Genomic DNA, 18,908 nt, shown 5'->3' with positions numbered 1-18,908 from the left:
TCCCTCCCAGCATCAGAGTCTTTTCCAATGGGCCAACTCTTTACATGAGGTGGCCAAAGTATTGGAGTTTCAACTTTAGCATCATTCCTTCTAAAGAAATCTTAGGGCTGATCTCCTTCAGAATGGACAGGTTGGATCTCCTTGCAGTTCAAGGGACTCTCAAGAGTCTTCTCCAACACCACGGTTCAAAAGCATCAATTCTTCGGCACTGAGCTTTCTTCACAGTCCCACTCTCACATCCATACATGACCACTGGAAAAACCATAGCCTTGACTAGACGGACCTTTGTTGGCAAAGTAATGTCTCTTTTTTTCTTACAAGCACACAAACAGCTCAAAGATTCAGTAACAGATTGATCCAAACAGCAGTGAACAAAACAATCAGAAACCAAACAAAATACAGGACAGACATATAAAGTCACCATACATTATCTTCTCATAACAGGACATTTTTAACAACATGTCAAGCATCAGGGAGACGGCAATGGCAACCCACTCCAGTACTCTTGCCTGGAAAATCCCATGGGAGGAGGAGCCTGATAGGCTGAAGTCCATGGGGGTGCGAAGAGTTGGACACGACGGAGTGACTTCACTTTCACTTTTCACTTTCATGCATTGTAGAAGGAAATGGCAACCCACTCCAGTGTTCTTGCCTGGAGAATCCCAGGGATGGGAGAGCCTGGTGGGCTGCGATCTATGGAGTCAGGCAGAGTCAGATACGACTGAAGCAACTTAGCAGCAGAAGCCAAGCATCAACTGCAACATTTTTCATGGTTTACAAAATTCCTCTTACTTTTTAGCTTTTGTCAGTTCCTTCATCTGAAATGCTTCCCTTACTCTTCTGACAAATTACTTTTCATCTTTTAAAGCTCAAACTGCTTTGTGAAGTTGTCTTTGATTACTGCCATGTTTCACCTGATAAAGAGGTAGCCTTTCCTTGTAGCTCTCTTAGTACTTTAAATATTTTTCTAGTGTATCTTTATAGATTTTCCTAGTGACAGATATAGATCTGAACTGTAAATCATTTCTTTACATGTCTATCCTCTTGGCTCCTAGACTGCAGAGGACATGCTCTTAAAAGTCACCTGCATATAGCGTTTTTTTTTTTTTTTTTTTAATTGAAGGATAACTGCTTTACAGAATTTTGTTGTTTTCTGTGAAACCTCAACATGAATCAGCCATAGGTACACATATATAGCCCCTTTGAACCTCCGTCTCATCTCCTTCCCCATCCAACCCCTCTAGGTTGATACAGAGCCCTCATGTCTCTTATTCAATAATTATTTCTTGGGTTTCTGCTCAGTACTGACACTAGAGTTTCATGAAAAATGTAGAAAAGTGTGTCAGGGATGGATTTTCTAGAGATAATGCCTGAGAGCAGACTTACACTGTTTAAGGGAACAGAGGGCAGGAGAGGGAGAGCATTTCAGGCTGTAGCAAGATGGGGAGAGAAGCACACACACCACAGGGTAGATATTTGTCCAAAGTGAAGGGATAGACAGATGAAGGTCATGGCATCCAGTCCCATCACTTCGTGGCAAAGAGATGGGGAAACAATGAGAACAGAAACAGACTTTATTTTCTTGGGCTCAAAAATCAATGCACATGGTGACTGCAGTCATGAAATTAAAGGACACCTGCTCCTTGGAAGAAAAGATATGACAAACAGCGTATTAAAAAGCAGAGACATTACTTTGCTGACAAAGGTCTGTCTAGTCAAAGCAAAGGCTTTTCCAGTAGTCATGTATGGATATGAGAGTTGGACCAAAAAGAAGATTGAGCACCGAAGAACTGATGCTTTTCAACTGTGGTATTAGGAAAGACTCATGACAGTTCCTTGGACTGCAAGGAGATCCAACCAGTCAATCCTAAACAAAATCAGTTCTCAACATTCATTGGAAACACTGATGCTAGCACTGAAGCTCCAGTACTTTGGCCACCAGATTTGAACAGTTGACTCATTAGAAAAGACCCTGATGTTGGGAAAGGTTGAAGTCGGGAGGAGAAGGGAATGACAGAGGATGAGATGGTTGGATGGCATCACCGACTCCATGAACCTGAGTTGAGCAAGCACTGGGAGATAGTGAAGAACAGGGAAGCCTGGTGTGCTGCGGTCCATGGGGCCACATAGAATCAGACACAACTCAGCGACTGAACAACAACAGGGACAAGTGAAGAGGGCACCAGCAGCAGTTCAGAATTCTAGAGCAAAGGACTAAAAGGGCTAGAGATAGAGAGTCAGGCAGAAGTCAGATTATGAGAGCATCAATGGTGCTTTAAGAGGTCTAGACATTAATGTGACTCAGAGTGCCTCATGGTAACGTGTGCTTTTGAGATTGGTGACTGAACACCATGGGAGGGAGGAATCTGAAGGGCATATGAATAACTGGAGGAAGGCGAATCTGAGGGCATTAATACTGGGAATAACAAGGTGATGCAGGCCTGAACTGAGGGAGTGTTTACAGAAATATTTAGGATATAAAACTTTCAGGGTACAGTATAGAATAAATCTTTAATAAACCAATGAATGTACAAATCCAGGGACACTGAAGGATAAAATAACTGCTCAATATTTTATAAAATGTATTGACTGAGAAGAAAATGATCAACATGAACTGACTGAAGTGGCTTCTATCTATTTTGTAGTTTTCCTATCTCACATCGTCCAGTGTTGAAGGGACTCATGTAGGCATTTTTTTGAACTTGTTTTCCCTGGACCTACCAAGCTCATGGAGAGACAAGAGCAAATGACTCAGTTGTATAGATTAAAAGAGAAAAAAAAAAAGACAAACATGTTGAGTTTAGAGCCCGTAGTCACTATACTAGGAGATAACTGATAATATTCTGTAAATGCAAGGTGAAGATAGAAAAGAAAAAAGTACAGGAGTGAAAAAAGAAAGAGTGGATGATTTCTTACCATAGTCCTGACCGTATGACTGATTAAGGGCACTAAATTAATTAGTATTTATGGACAACACATTCTTAGACATGGTTACTCAATAGACTGGGCATCCTAGTAGAATCAGAATTGACTTTCTATATACTGCTTTTAAGTGATACACCACTCCTTTATACCAACCTCCCTTGTGAACTCTTAATTCATTACAAATACTAAAACAAGTTGATATACTATGTGGACACACCTGAGAAGGAGGTACTATGTAGCAAATTTCCCATAACTCCCATTACCACTGGGAAAGCCAATTCTAAAAATATGAAGTCACAGAAAATGCAAAAAATATTTTAGTATTTGGTGTCAGAGTTGCTTTTGCAGTTATAGTGAATATAATCATGCTTAATACTTATGAATTGACAGCCATATAAAAACATTGCTACAAAGTCCTGTTTTGAGAAGGCAGTCTCTAGATGGCTACCTAGTCTCCCAACTAGTCCCAGCATTCTAAACATAATCCTGCTACCCACTCTTAGGTGTATGCTAAACACCAGCCTGAACGAATTATGTTTTCCCAACTCTTTTTGTTATTTATTGTATTACTATGGCCAGAGGGGCTTCCTTGGTGGCTCAGAGATTAAAGTGTCTGCCTACAATGCCGGAGACCTGGGTTTGATCCCTGGGTCGGGAAGATTCCCTGGAGAAGGAAATGGCAACCCACTCCAGTATTCTTGCCTGGAGAATCCCATGGATGGAGGAGCCTGATGGACTATAGTCCATGGGGTCTCAAAGAGTCAGACACGACTAAGTGATTTCACAACTTCACAAATGGTCAGAGGGAGAATGCAAACACCTTGCTAAGAGCTACTGATTGGCTATAGGTTGCATAAAAGGAGTTAGCACAAGGTAGACTTTGCCACAGAATTTAATTTGGAACCATCAGCTGGATGGTAAGGCCGTGCCCAAGTGGCCCACAGCTGAGTGCTCTGGGCTTCTGCATTACCTTCGTTGCTTCCTCTGTTACCTGGCAGCTCCGATTTGCATAGAGGACAGAGCGAGTAATTCCCTACCAGGAACACCGCTACAGGCTCTATCTTCATTTTATCTATTACGGTCTTCTGTCCAAATTCTGTGGATGCTGACTGATTTTTGTCATTGAATGGGCCACCAATGCATACTGACCATCACATCTCAAATGCCTGGCTCGTTTACAAGTCTCATTACTGATGGTCAAAGCAGCAGAAGCCCAATTTGAAAAATGTGAAAACAAGGTCTCCATTTATTAGAATGTGAGAATGCAACTCTGACTAAATTGTACAAAGTCTTTCTTCAGAGAATCAGTTCCATGCCCACCTCTCCGCTGAAACTCACTAGTCCTTCACAGCTTACAGTATCTCACACGTCACCATGATTCAAGAAGAGACGTAAACTAGTGTGTCTCATTTCTTCTACTTTTTAATTGCCTAGTATTACTGATTTATTACCTTATTAAGAAATTCAGACTTAAATTGAAGAAAGTAGGGAAAACCACTAGACCATTCAGGTATGACCTAAATCAAATTCCTTATGATTATACAGTGGAAGAGATAAATAGATTTAAGGGCCTAGATCTGATAGATAGAGTGCCTGATGAACTATGGAATGAGGTTCATGACATTGTACAGGAGACAGGGATCAAGACCATCCCCATAGAAAATAAATGCAAAAAAGCAAAATAGCTGTTTGGCGAGGGCTTACCAATAGCTGTGAAAAGTAGAGAAGTTAAAAGTAAAGGAGAAAAGGGAAGATATAAGCATCTGAATGCAGAGTTTCAAAGAATAGCAAGAAGAGATAAGAAAGTCTTCCTCAGCGATCAATGCAAAGAAATAGAGGAAAACAACAGAAAGGGAAAGACTAGAGATCTCTTCAAGAAAATGAGAGATATCAAGGGGACATTTCATGCAAAGATGGGCTCGATAAAGGACAGAAATGGTATGGACCTAAAACAAGCAGAAGAAATTAAGAAGAGGTGGCAAAAATACACAGAAGAACTGTACAAAAAAGATCTTCATGTCCCAGATAATCACGATGGTGTGTTGACTGACCTAGAGCCAGACGTCCTGGAATGTGAAGTCAAGTGGGCCTTACAAAGCATCACTATGAACAAAGCTAGTGGAGGTGATGGAATTCCAGTTGAGCTATTTCAAATCCTGAAAGATGATGCTGTGAAACTGATGCACTCAATATGCCAGCAAATTTGGAAAACTCAGCAGTGGCCACAGGACTGGAAAAGGGCAGTTTTCATTCTGATCCCAGAGAAAGGCAATGCCAAAGAATGCTCAAACTACTGTACAATTGCACTCATCTCACATGCTAGTAAAGTAATGCTCAAAATTCTCCAAGCCAGGCTTCAGCAATATGTGAACGCTGAACTTCCTGATGTTCAAGCTCGTTTTAGAAAAGGCAGAGAAACCAGAGATCAAATGGCCAACATCCACTGGATCATCAAAAGCAAGGGAGTTCCATAAAAACATTTATTTCTGGTTTATTGACTATGCCAAAACTTTTGACTGTGTGCATCACAATAAACGGAGGGAAATTCTGAAAGAGATGGGAATACCAGACCACCTGATCTGCCTCTTGAGAAATCTGTATGCAGGTCAGGAAGCAACAGTTAGAACTGGACATGGAACAACAGACTGGTTCCAAATAGGAAAATGAGTTCATCAAGGCTGTATATTTTCACCCTGCTTATTTAACTTCTATGCAGAATACATCATGAGAAACGCTGGACTGGACAAAACACAAGCTGGAATCAAGATTGCCAGGAGAAATATCAATAACCTCAGATATGCAGATGACACCACCCTTATGGCAAAAAGTGAAGAGGAGCTAAAAAGCCTCTTGATGAAAGTGAAAGTGGAGAGTGAAAAAGTTGGCTTAAAGCTCAACATTCAGAAAACGAAGATCATAGCATCTGGTCCCATCACTTCATGGGAAATAGATGGGGAACCAGTGGAAACAGTGTCAGACTTTATTTTGGGGGGGCTCCAAAGTCAATGCAGATGGTGACTGCAGCCATGAAATTAAAAGACGCTTATCCTTGGAAGGAAAGTTATGTCCAACATAGATAGCATATTCAAAAGCAGAGACATTACTTTACCAACAAAGGTCCGTCTAGTGAAGGCTATGGTTTTTCCAGTGGTCATGTATGGATGTGAGAGTTGGACTGTGAAGAAGGCTGAGTGCCGAAGAATTGATGCTTTTGAAGTGTGGTGTTGGAGAAGACTCTTGAGAGTCCCTTGGACTGCAAGGAGATTCAACCAGTCCATTCTGAAGGAGATCAGCCCTGGGATTTCTTTGGAAGGAATGATGCTAAAGTTGAAACTCTAGTATTTTGGCCACCTGATGCAAAGTGTTGACTCGTTGGGAAAGACTCTGATGCTGGGAGAGATTGGGGGCAGGAGGAAAAGGGGACGACAGAGGATGAGATGGCTGGATGGCATCACTGACTCAATGGACGTGAGTCTGATTGAACTCAGGGAGTTGGTGATGGACAGGGAGGCCTGGCATGCTGCGATTCATGGGGTCACAAAGAGTCAAACATGACTGAGTGACGGAACTGACTGACTGATTACTGATTTTGATTCACTCAACTTCTATTACATATTCTGTATTCCATAAGAACTTTACCAATAATTATTTTTTCAACATCAGTTCAGTTTAGTCACTCAGTCGTGTCTGACTCTTTGCAGCCTCATGAACTGAAGCACACCAGGCTTCCCCATACATCATCAATTCCTGGAGTCTATGCAAATGCATATCCATTGTGTCAGCGATGCCATCAAACCATTTCATCCTCTGTCGTCCCCTTCTCCTCCTGCCCTCAATCTTTCCCAATATCAGGGTCTTTTCAAATGAGTCAGCTCTTCACATCAGGTGGCCAAAATATTGGAGTTTCAGCTTCAACATCAGTCCTTCCAATGAACACCCAGGACTGATTTCCTTTAGGATGGACTGGATGGATCTTGTTGCAGTCCAAGGGACTCTCAAGAGTCTTCTCCAACACCACTGTTTAAAAGCATCAATTCTTCTGCTTTCAGCTTTCTTTATAGTCCTCCTCTCTTATCCATGCATGACTATTTTTCAACATACAAATATATTATTAAGAAAATGTATATCTACCTTATTTTACACTTAATTACGCCTTGTAATACTGTGTGCTCTAGAGACAATGGTTTTAAAAACACTTTTAATGAGTGCTGCTACTTTAATTAATATTACAAACCTAGACAACATTAAAAAGCAAAGACATCACTTTGCTGACAAAGGTCCGTACAGCCAAAGTCAGGGTTTCTTCAGTAGTCATGTACAGATGTGAGAGTTGGACTATACAGATGGCTGAGTGCCAAAGAATCGATGCTTTCAAACAGTGATGCTAGAGAAGACATCTGAGAGTCCCTTGGACAGCAAAGAGATCAAACCAATCAATCATAAGAGAAATCAATGCTGAATATTCACTGGAAGGACTGATGCTGAAACTAAAGCTCCAATACTATGGGCACCTCATGTGAAGAGCTGAATCACTGGAAAAGATCCTGATGCTGGGAAAGATTGAGGGCAGGAGGAGAAGGAGATGTCAGAGGATGAGATGGTGGGATAGCATCACTGATGCAATGCATATGAACTTGGGCAAACTCTAGGAGATCGTGAGGCACAGGGAGGCCTAGCGTGCTGCAGCCCATGGGCTCAAAAAGAGTTGGACCCGACTTAGCGACTGAACACCACCACCAATGACACCTTTAATTACAATGAGATGGTTTTTCCTCAGATTATCAATATCTTCAGAACTGATTTTTTAAGCCCTGAATAGACATCATAAACTTATATGAGACATGATAGTCTTGTGGGTGGCCAATTGTTTCCACATAAAAATAGGATGTCTAGCACCACACTGGATCCAAAGAGCACAGAGCACCATGAGGGAAGAATGAATGCAACACAGAAATATTTGCTTTAAAAAAAAAAAAAAAAGAAACTCTCTGGTCAAAATTTCTTTAGAGAAATCAAAGAAACAAGCAAGAAATGTAAAAGTGAAACTTTAAACCCCGTGTCAACACAAGGGTCCCTTTATCATTTCACATCCAACCATGCCAATGGTTTAAAGTGGTGGTTCTGTAGTGTGCCCTGAGAATTCCTGAAGTCCAGAGACCCACTGGGCCAGGGGATCCAAGAAGTCAAAACTCTTTTCACAACAACTCTAAACATTACTTCCATGCTCAATTATGTTCTGAGTGCACACAGAAGTTCTCCAGAGACAGGATATGTGATATCAGAACTCTAATGACTAATGGAATTAGCCATTATGATTGTGTGTGTCTGTATTTTTACCTTTTTTAGTTTTATTTTCCAGGAGTCTCTGGCTGAGGCAAGGATTGGAGGTGGCCTGCTGCACGGCCAGGGTCACTGAGTGCAGCAGTGCATGCATGGGACCTGTTGAAAGAGGTGCCATTATCTTCATTACCTCCACCATAGTTTGGCCTCAGGACAAACAACAGGGAGGGAACACAGCCCCATCCATCAAGAGAAAATTGGATTTAAGATTTACTGAGCATGGCCCCACCCATCAGAGCAGGATCTAGTTTCCCCCTCAGTCAGTCTTTCCCATCGGGAAGTTTCCATAAGCCTCTTATCCTTATCCATCAGAGGGCAAGCAGACTGAAAACTTCAATCACAGAAAACAAACCAAACTGATCACATGGAGCACAGACTTGTCTAACTCAATGAAATTATGAGCGAGCCAAGCCATGAAGGGCCATCCAAGATAGACAGGTTATGCTTTAATATTCTGACAAAACATGGTTCACTGGAGAAGGGAATGGCAAACGACTTCAGTATTCTTGCCTTGAGAACCCCATGAACAGTATGAAAAGGCAAAAAGATAGGACACTGAAAGATGAACTCCCCATCAGCAGATCAGTAGGTGTCCAATATGCTACTAGAGATCAGTGGAGAAATAAATACAGAAAAGTGAAGAGATGGATCCAAAGAAAAAGCAACACCTAGCTGTGGATGTGACTGGTGATGGGAGTCAAGTCCAAGGCTGTAAAGAGCAATACTGCATAGGAACCTGGAATGTTAGGTCCATGAATCAAGGCAAATTGGAAGCGGTCAAGCAAGAGATGGCAAGAGTGAACATCAACATTTTAGGAATCAGTGAACTAAAATGGACTGGCTTGGGGTTTTCCTCATAAGTCGTGTCCGATGCTTCTGACCCCATGGGTATTTGTAGCTCACCAGACTCCTTTGGTGGTAGGATTTTTCAAGCAAGAATGCTGGAGTGGGTTGCCATTTCCTTCCTGAGGAGATCTTCCTGACCCAAGCATCAAACTTGGGTCTTCTTCATGGCAGGTAGATTCTTTACCAACTGAGCTACCAGGGAAGCCCCCAAATGGACTGGTGCCGGGGTCCTGCCCAGGTTGGTTCCAGGGATTCCCTCAGGATGACGGTGTTGGTGATTAAGGGATAGCAAAGGCTGAGAGATTTATTAGATGTTCAATAATAACTGGTTTACATGGGAAATCAATAAAGTTTGTGACACCAAACTTGCTCTGACCAAGGAGGCCACAGGCGCCCTCTCAAATAGCAGAAGGTGCCCCACCTTAGGCACCTTCTCGAGTGGGTCTTAGAAGCCCAGGCAAATAAGTGGTCGCAGAGGACCCCTGTGCTCCAAATTATTTTGGCATGAAGGAAGAACAGAAGAGAAAAGGAGGAAAAGGAAACAAGAAAAAATGGCACGGGGAGACCAAGTTCGGTGAGCAAGGCCCATAGCTTTATTTTCAACAGGGGCTTTATACCCTAAGTTGCATATAGAGGGTAATAGGGGGTGTGAAATCATGAAAAGTCAGCAGTCTTTGATCCTTATCGAAACCAGGGTTTCTTTTCTGCAAACTTATTGTATACAAATGGTTTAGGTGATTTACATCATCTTCTTGCCAGAAGGCCTGTTAACATTTTATGACTCTGACAAAGGTTTGTCAACCATAAGACTTATTTTCTCTAAGAGTAATTATTTTAAAGTTTGGCGCCATCCTCCGAAGGTGTTAGATAAAGTTGCATTCCTATAGGGCAAAGGTGCAGTGGGTTTACAACAAAGGAAATAATTTATTACCTTAAGGGTCTAAAGTTGTTAACACCAAGGCCACTACTTATTTTTCCTACATACCTACTATATTAACTGATACACTTCCAAGGATACAATAAAGGGGATGTGGAAACTTGGCAGCAAGCATTGGCTCAACAATGAAATCTTCTACTAGTTCTATCCTAACAATTTCTAACTCTCTGAGAGGCTCTATACTATTTGAATATCTTAAGCTTCCCGTGCCTCTCTCAGCTGGCAGACTGTAAACAATCGTATACATAGCTGTAGGAGTCCGGGTAAACCTGTCAGGCAAGTTAGAGAGCCTTCTGAGGGGTCTGTCAACCAAAACACTCCTGTCACGCCCAGGAACTTTATTAACTGGAGCTGTAAGTTAACTCTTTTTCAGAGAGAGAGATGGTGGTGGGGGACAGCCCCCTGTAAAGTCAGAGGTGTAGGTCAGAGCACAAAGCAGTAAAGTAGGCAGACTCTGGTTTTGGGGGTAGATGCTCGAGAATCTAGGGGGACTCCTGAGGCTTGATCCTGCCTTTGCGTATGTCGAGCCTCCTTCCTCATGACCTTTGCCACAGGCGGAGTTCCTCACACTGGCTCCCAGCATCTCCCCCTTTTTTATTTCTTAAAACAGTCAAATGCAGCTCAGTCACGAGCCTCTGAATGTTCTGCCGAAGAAACCTGACAATACAGGAAAGAATTATTATAAGAAGCAGAACTAAAGCAGCCACAGCAGCATAGCTAAAAACAGTAGACAGAATATTCTTTCCTGAAATGAAGTTAGAGAAAGTGTGAAAGAAGTCATTTCCTGTTCCAGTGGCAGTAAAATCTAATCGGGATTGCTCCATGGTTGCTATTTGATTGTGAAGGTTCCCTAAATCTAAACCAATGTCAGAGCTGTTCCAGACACCTGAAATATGGTTTTTAATTTTTTCCCTGTCATAATCTGTCTCATTTACTTTCAAAGGTGTTACACATATCCACTGGTAGTCGGCATGACAGGACAATGCCATTTTCACTTTTAAAGCCTGCAATTCAGTCCCAATATGTATTGTTGCTTCCTCTAGGGCATCTACCCTCGTTTCTAACTTCTTATCTATAGCTTCCTGTGTTGCCATTGTTAAAGAAACATATTTGGACATAGTATCAACATATTGAGCAGTATGTACTTGTTAGTCAATGATATTGCTGCCGCAATAACAGAAGTAATTGCAGTTATTAAAGCTGCTATTCCCAAGATAAGTAAGCCCACAAACCATCGTGTTCACATCAAATCCTGTAGTTGTTGTAATACAGCCAAACCATAATTATCATTCCAGTAATTAGGCACAGTTACAGGTATCATGAGATAGGGTTGGTGTTTTAACACCACAAGAGAACAAACATTATATTGGGGGGTCAAACAAGATGAAAGCATACATTGTTCACAAGTTACTATAGTAAGTTTGCCTGAATAATTCATGTATACATTTAGTCTCTTGGAGTCATTAGTAAAGAGAAAAACATAAGGTGAGGGTAGACAAGCTAAAACGGAATAAGTAGAATTGCTATCTGGATGGAATAAGGAAATGGGAGCAGTGGCAGCCAGGGCCCTCCAAATTTCTGGCTGCCAAAAGGTTCTGTTCTTAGTTGTATAAGACAATATAGGAGGAACAAATTGATTATTATGCCATCTAGTGATGTTTAATGGCCAATGAACCAAGTCTTTCTTCCAATTATAATATCTACTGAGAAAGTCACCAAGGAACAATGGGCTTGTACCTGGGCCTGGGTTACTCCAGTCTTGAATCATGTAATTTCATCCTCCTGGTATTCTATAATCAATTCTCGAATCATAAGTACAAGATTTCCAAATCGGATACCCTGTACGATCATCTATGGTGTTCCATATGATATCTGAAGGCTCGATATTATAACATCTTGGATATCCAGGAGGGGGTCTATGGAATACAGTTTTGTGGGGTTCAAAGGCCCCGAGTATATGAGCCTGTAATATCCAAACCGCTAGATGCCCTCTAAGTTCAATACTTGAGGCTGGAGAATGGGTCAGAATTGCTTTTTTAGAGGCTCAAATACATCCTTCCTTAGGGGGAGTAATAAAGCTTTCTATATTGTTGGGGAAGTTGAAGCAAACAGGAAGATCATCTGTTAATCACCTGAAGGTAAAATTGAAATTAATAGATATTTATCTGTTGTATGGGAAGTATATGACCCTTCCAGTAACTGAGGCTGGTTTGTGTGGACCCGTAAAAGGTCACTGTTCCAAGTAACTACTTGAAAGGTTGGAGGATCTGGGAAGTAAGCCCAATACTTTTCAGGAGTGGGGAAGGAGGTGCTTACCTGGCAAGATAATAAGGCAAGCATAGCAATAAACACCTTCTCAGGGGAGGCAGGAGAGCCCTGCAGGGAAGCTATCCCTTGTGCCTGGTGACAGAGCGTCTTAATCTGTCCCCAGGTAGGTATGGAAGCTTGTTGAGTTGCCCCTTGTAGGACATCCTGGTAATTTCCTTCAAGGTAAAGAATTAGGGGGAACAATATCTCATACAGAGTTGTGACATCTGTCTGGTGGGTGGTTCCTCTTCCTGTTCATCCAGAATCTCTGGCGTCATTTGTCTTGAGACCAGCTGGGCTTCCTGTATTGGTGGAGGGAGTGGAGGTAGAGGACGTCCCTTCCTTTTTTGTGGTCGTGGCAGCGGAGGGACCAGATGCCTGGGGAGCTGTGACATGACAAATCAGTCTGTCCGGTATCCAAATCGGAGAATCTGCATCCTGTGGAAAAATACAAGCATATCCTCGACCACTGGTTAACAATGGGTCAGGACCTTTCCATAGTCCGGAGAGGAGGTCCTTCCATTTAACTAATGGTTTTGCATTCAATTGCTCTGGGCACCAATGGCAAAGCATTGCTGTAGTTCCGGCTGAATCAGCATTTAAAATATTTATTACGAAAAGAGCATGTTGCAAGATTTGATGAGGAAAGCTATACTTAGACTCCCTTTCTTTTAGTTTTTGAATTTGGATTTTTAATGTTTGATGTGCTCGTTCCACAATGGCTTGTCCCTGTGGATTATAAGGGATGCCTGTATTATGTTTAATTTGAAAGCTTATACAAAATTCCTGAAAAGACTTAGAAGTGTAAGCAGGAGCATTGTCAGTTTTCAAAGTTTTTGGCAGGCCCAAATATGAAAAACAAGTAAAGAGATGTTGTATTACAGCTTTAACTGCTTCCCCTGTACAAGCAGTTGCAATAATAACATAAGAAAAGGTATCCACAGTTACATGGACAAAAGCCAATTTTGCAAACGAAGAGATGTGAGTTACATCCATTTGCCAGAGTGCATTAGGTTTGAAACCGTGATGGTTAACTCCCATAGGTACACTATTCACAGCAGTGGGACAATGAGAACAGGAACGAACAATCTCCCGAGCAGATTCTCGAGGAATCTGAAATTGATATCTTAGCACAGTAGCATTTTGATGGTGGAGAGAATGAGAAGCTTGGGCTTCTTCAAAAGCATAAGTCACTGTGAATTTAGTTAGTGAATCTGCCAGGTCATTTAAGGCATTTAAAGGTCCAGGCAATCCAGAATGAGCCCGAATGTGGCCAATAAAATATGCTCGGCTTCGTTTCCAAATTTGCTGCTGCAGTTAAGTTAACAAGTGAAATATTGCAGTTTTGTTCTCAGGCAGAACCGCAGTCTCAATGTGTGGAAACAGCCTGACCACATACTGAGAGTCAGTTCAGTTCAGTTCAGTCACTCAGTCGTGTCCGACTCTTTGCGACCCCCTGAATCGCAGCATGTCAGGCCTCCCTGTCCATCACCAACTCCCAGAGTTCACTCAGACTCACGTCCATCGAGTCAGTGATGCCATCCAGCCATCTCATCCTCTGTCGTTCCCTTCTCCTCCTGCCCCCAATCCCTCCCAGCATTAGAGTCTTTTCCATTGAGTCAACTCTGCATGAGGTGGCCAAGGTACTGGTGTTTCAGCTTTAGCATCATTCCTTCCAAAGAAATCCCAGGGCTGATCTCCTTCAGAATGGACTGGTTGGATCTCCTTGCAGTCCAAGGGACTCTCAAGAGTCTTCTCCAACACCACAGTTCAAAAGCTTCAATTCTTCGGTGCTCAGCCTTCTTCACAGTCCAACTCTCACATACATACATGACCACAGAAAAAAAACATAGCCTTGACTAGACGGACCTTTGTTGGCAAAGTAATGTCTCTGTTTTTGAATATGCTATCTAGGTTGGTCATAACTTTCCTTCCAAGGAGTAAAAGTCTTTTAATTTCATGGCTGCAGTCACCATCTGCAGTGATTTTGGAGCCCAGAAAAATAAAGCCTGACACAGTTTCCACTGTTTCCCCATCTATTTCCCATGATGTGATGGGACCAGATGCCATGATCTTCGTTTTCTGAATGCTCAGCTTTAAGCCATCTTTTTCACTCTCCACTTTCACTTTCATTAAATTCCTCCTCTGCAAACATAACAAAAGCCTCTATAACAGCTGTGAGTTCAGCTCTCTGGGCTGAAGTCTCCTGCATATGTAAAACTTTATGCTGATCTCTTGTAACTATAGAACCTCTACCGTTAGCTGACCTGTCAGTAAAATCCATTTGAGCGTCTGAGATGGGGGAGTGTTTACATCTAACAGGGAAAATAACTGGATGTTCAGACATAAAATTTAGCAAAACATGTGAAGGTAAATGATGCAGAATTTGGCCAAAATAATTTCCTATAGTAATCTGCCAATTTTCATCAAACATTAGAAGAGCATCAAGCTGTTCTTTATTATATGGAATTACAATTTCTGCTGGCTCTTTACCAAATAATTCAATACTCTGCTTTCTCCCTTTAATATTAAAGTAGCCACTAAACCTGGATAAGAAGCCACTACCTTTTTAACTTAAGCAGGAAAATGGATCCACTCTAGGGGTCCTTTTTGCCATAAAACTCCCATAGGTGCTGTTGGAGTAGCCAGGCAGAGGAGTTGCCAGTTTGTTTGTAAATCAATTCTTTTTACATAGCTATCAGATAAAGCTGCTTCTACTTTGTCTAAGGCCTCCTGAGCCTCAGCAGTTAATTGTCTTTTAGAAGTTGGATCAGGATCCCTGCGTAAAATGTTAAAAACAGGCTTTAATTAGGCAGTGGTTAGTTTTAAATAGGAACTAATCCAATTAATATCGCCTAAAAGTTTTTAATAATCATTTAAAGTAACAAGGTGATATTTTCTTAATTATAAAGGTGCATGAGTCACTGTTTCTTAGTTGATAACCCTTCCTAAGTAAGTTATGGGCGGATTGACCTGAATTTTTCTGGGGCAATTTTTAAGCCTCTGGCTGTCAATGCCTGGGTCAAATCTTGGAGGACAGTTTGTAAATGAGCTCTATCAGGATGAGCTATTAAAATATCATCCATATAGTGAATCATATACAGTTGTTCATATTTAGCCCTAATATCTTCTATAGCTGCATTAACAAATTTTTGACATAAAGTAGGGCTATTTTTCATTCCCTGGGTCAACACTTTCCATTGAAACCTTAAAAGAGGCTGTTTAAAATTTTCTGCTGGTAAACTAAAGGCAAATCGCTTTTTATCCTGAGCATTTAAGGGGATGGTGAAAAAACAGTCTTACAAATCAATTACAATAATATTATGTCCTTCTGGGACGGCTACTGGGGAAGGAAGCCCAGGTTGTAAGGCCCCCATATCTTCCATAGTGGCGTTAATAGCTCTTAAATCTTGTAAAAGTTGCCACTTGCCAGATTTTTTCTTAATAACAAAAATAGGAGTGTTCCAGGGACTAGTGGAGGGCTCAATATGTCCCAGTTGCCATTGTTCAGAAATTAACATTTTAGCTGCCAGTAATTTTTCCTGAGGCAGAGGCCATTGTTCTACCCACACTGAGTCTTGAGATTTCCATGTAATGGGGTCAGCAGCAAAAACAATGGCCTCCATTATAAATTTGGATATCCCAATCCAGTATGTAGCTGTTGAGGGGTTGGACAAATTGGCTCAATTATTCCTTCCTGTTGTTTATCTAATCCTTTGGATGGATCATAGCCCATATGGAGCATTTGAGAGGTCACTTTTTCATCGGGACTGAAAAGTAGCACTTGCATTTGAGATAACACGTCCCTCCCCCATAGAGTAAAGGGGAGTGAAGGAACTACATAAGGCTGGAAAGTTCCACAGGTATTCTCAAACTGCCAATCTAATATTTTTGCACTTTTAGCTACTGCCTGGGCTCTCCCTATTCCCACCAAGTTATTTTCAGTTGTATGCATTGGCCAGGAACTAGGCCAATCTTTCCCAGCAATGCAGGAAACATCTGCCCCTGTATCTAACAGCCCCACAACAGACTTGCCATAAGCCAAGATAGTTTTCATAGGGCATTTCTGAGTAATCTCTGTTACCCAAATGACCATATCACTAGACCCAAACCCTCTTTCTTGTCTCTCACTTTGAGTAGCAGCATGCCCTATGGCAGTGTGATAAGGTAAAAGTAAAAGCTGAGCTATTCTTTGTCCTTTATGAATTTGTATAGTTTTAGTTGCGGGTGAAATCTTTATTTGAATTTTTCCTGTAGCTGCTACTGCTGCTAATTCGCTTCAGTCGTGTCCAACTCTGTGCGACCCCATAGACAGCAGCCCACCAGGCTCCCCCGTCCCTGGGATTCTCCAGCCAAGAACACTGGAGTGGGTTGCCATTGCCTTCCCCAATGCATGAAAGTGAAAAGTGAAAGTGAAGTTGCTCAGTCATGTCCGACTCTTTGCGACCCCATGGACTGCAGCCCACCAGGCTCCTCCATCCATGGGATTTTCCAGGCAAGAGTGCCAATGCCTTCTCTTCTCCTGTAGAGTCTGAATCAATTACTCCAGGGACAATTGTAGTCCTTGCATGGCTAAAGAGCTTCTGCCTAATATGATTCCTACCAAGTCTGTTGGTAATGGGCCTCTAATCCCGGTAGGGATTTTTATAGTGGGACTATCTGGTGTCAATTTTGTTGAGGTGGTGGAACTGAGGTCCAATCCTGGGCTGCCTGGGGTTGCTCTGATGAGCTCTGTTGTGGGACGAAGGGTATGAATGGGTTAATTGTTGTTGCCATTGCCCCAGTCGTTATCGGGGCCTGAGGCTGGCCCCTCAACCCGTTTTCCGACTGCTGGTCAGGAACTAGCGAGGTTCCGTTTTTATGGAATCTTGATCTACAGGCTTTAGCCCAATGATATCCCTTCTGGCAATGAGGACAAAGTGATTTAGGGAGATTAGGAGTCATACCCATGGAGGCAGGGTTTGGCTGAGAAGAATTAGCTGTTCTTTGGGGGCAGGCGCATATAAAGTGCCCCTCCTGACCACAAGAAAAGCAGGCTCTGGACGAGCCAGCATTCCGGCCTTGATTATTGGAATTCCTGCCTGTAAGAAAAGATTGAACTACTTGCTGATAAGAATCTCCTTTTATGGGTGCTGCTATGGCAGCACCCTGCATCATTGCTGGCCCTCATCTGCACATTGCTTGATTAAATCTGACAGTGTTCCATATTTTTTTATAGGACATAGGATAGTCTGGCAAGTAGAGTTAGCACTTTTTAATGCTAATTGTTTTATCAATATGTTAGCTGCCTCATTACTAGAAATTACTCTGTGAATTCCTTCCATAAGCCGTGCTACAAAGTCCTCATATGGCTCCTCTGGTTTTTGTTTGATGTTTGAAAAGGAAGATGTTGATTCCTTTCCTTTTACAGTGATTGCCAGGCCTTAAGGGCACAGCCTGTCTCTTGATCTAGAATCCTTGTGTCTAGAGTCATTTGATCCCCCAGTGTTCCAAATGCATTAGTTCCTGCTATCATATCTTTGGTAATATGACTCAGGTCATGTCTGCGTTTGGCATCAGCCTGCTGTTGGGCAGCATCAGAATATTCAGCTTTCCAAAGCATAAATTGCCCTCCAGATAGGCAAGCCTTAGCAACTGATTTCCAATCATGAGGTGTCATCCATTTGGCCGCTAAGGCCTCTAACAGTGTTATAGTATACGGGGCTGTAGGCCCATATGTAGCACAAGCTTGTTTAAGCTCTTTTATCATTTTCATTGAAATGGGTTCCCAGTAAGGGGTTTTTCCCGTACCATGTGCATCATACACTATTGGAAAACAGGCTTCAATGTAGGGATTAATCTCCTTGACAGGGCCCGAGAGGACCCTCCTCCAGGGAACTCCTGATAGGGGCCTTTTATTTCCATAAGGGCGGGGAGGAATGGGAGAGCGGGAGCATCTCCTCTCCTGTTCTGGAGATGCCCTGACTGTCTGATACCCAGATCTTACAGATGGCCTAATTGGGAATGTTTCTCCAAAGTTCTCAGGAGCGGATGGCCTGACTGGGGATATTTCTCTTACTTATTTAGGGATGTTTTCTGCTAGGAGAGGCCGATCCTCATCAGAATGATATGGAGCTGCTGCCTCCTCTAAAGCTGTTTCGTCTTGAGGGGAAAGCTGATCTTTCTTTTCATCTTTATGACTGCTGGTTTTCATAGCAGCTAATACAGTCCTTAGTTCTTGATAGGTATGTATGGACTCTTTATTTTCATTTTCTTTTTTATCAGGTATCGTTTCATTTTCATTGCCTTTTTCTACAGGTACCTTTTCAAGCCCACTTTCTTTTCTATCTGGTATTTTTTCATTTTTAGTTTCCTTTTTAGTGAGTCCCTTTCCAGATTCAAGAGCGGAATCTAAAGCATCTCTAATCATATTCCACAGAGAGAAGGTGTTAGTAGGAATTTTCTCTGGGCCGCGCTGAGCACAATAAGCTCTTAGCTGTTTCCCTACTTTTCCCCAGATATCTAGGTTAACAGTGCCCTCTTGTGGAAACCAAGGGCATTGCTCTTGTACAAA

At 42.1% G+C, this 18,908-nt stretch overlaps 1 pseudogene; it reads right to left on the bottom strand.

Annotated features, from left to right (window-relative positions):
• Positions 1–18,908, bottom strand: part of LOC112577705 — a 48,663-nt pseudogene that overhangs the window by 29,525 nt on the left and 230 nt on the right.

The sequence above is a fragment of the Bubalus bubalis genome, chromosome 20 (genome assembly GCF_019923935.1).
Source record: "Bubalus bubalis isolate 160015118507 breed Murrah chromosome 20, NDDB_SH_1, whole genome shotgun sequence".
In the NCBI taxonomy this organism is placed as follows: Eukaryota; Metazoa; Chordata; class Mammalia; order Artiodactyla; family Bovidae; genus Bubalus; species Bubalus bubalis.
Note: the sequence above shows the minus strand (reverse complement) of the source record. Positions and strands in the feature narration are given on the sequence as shown.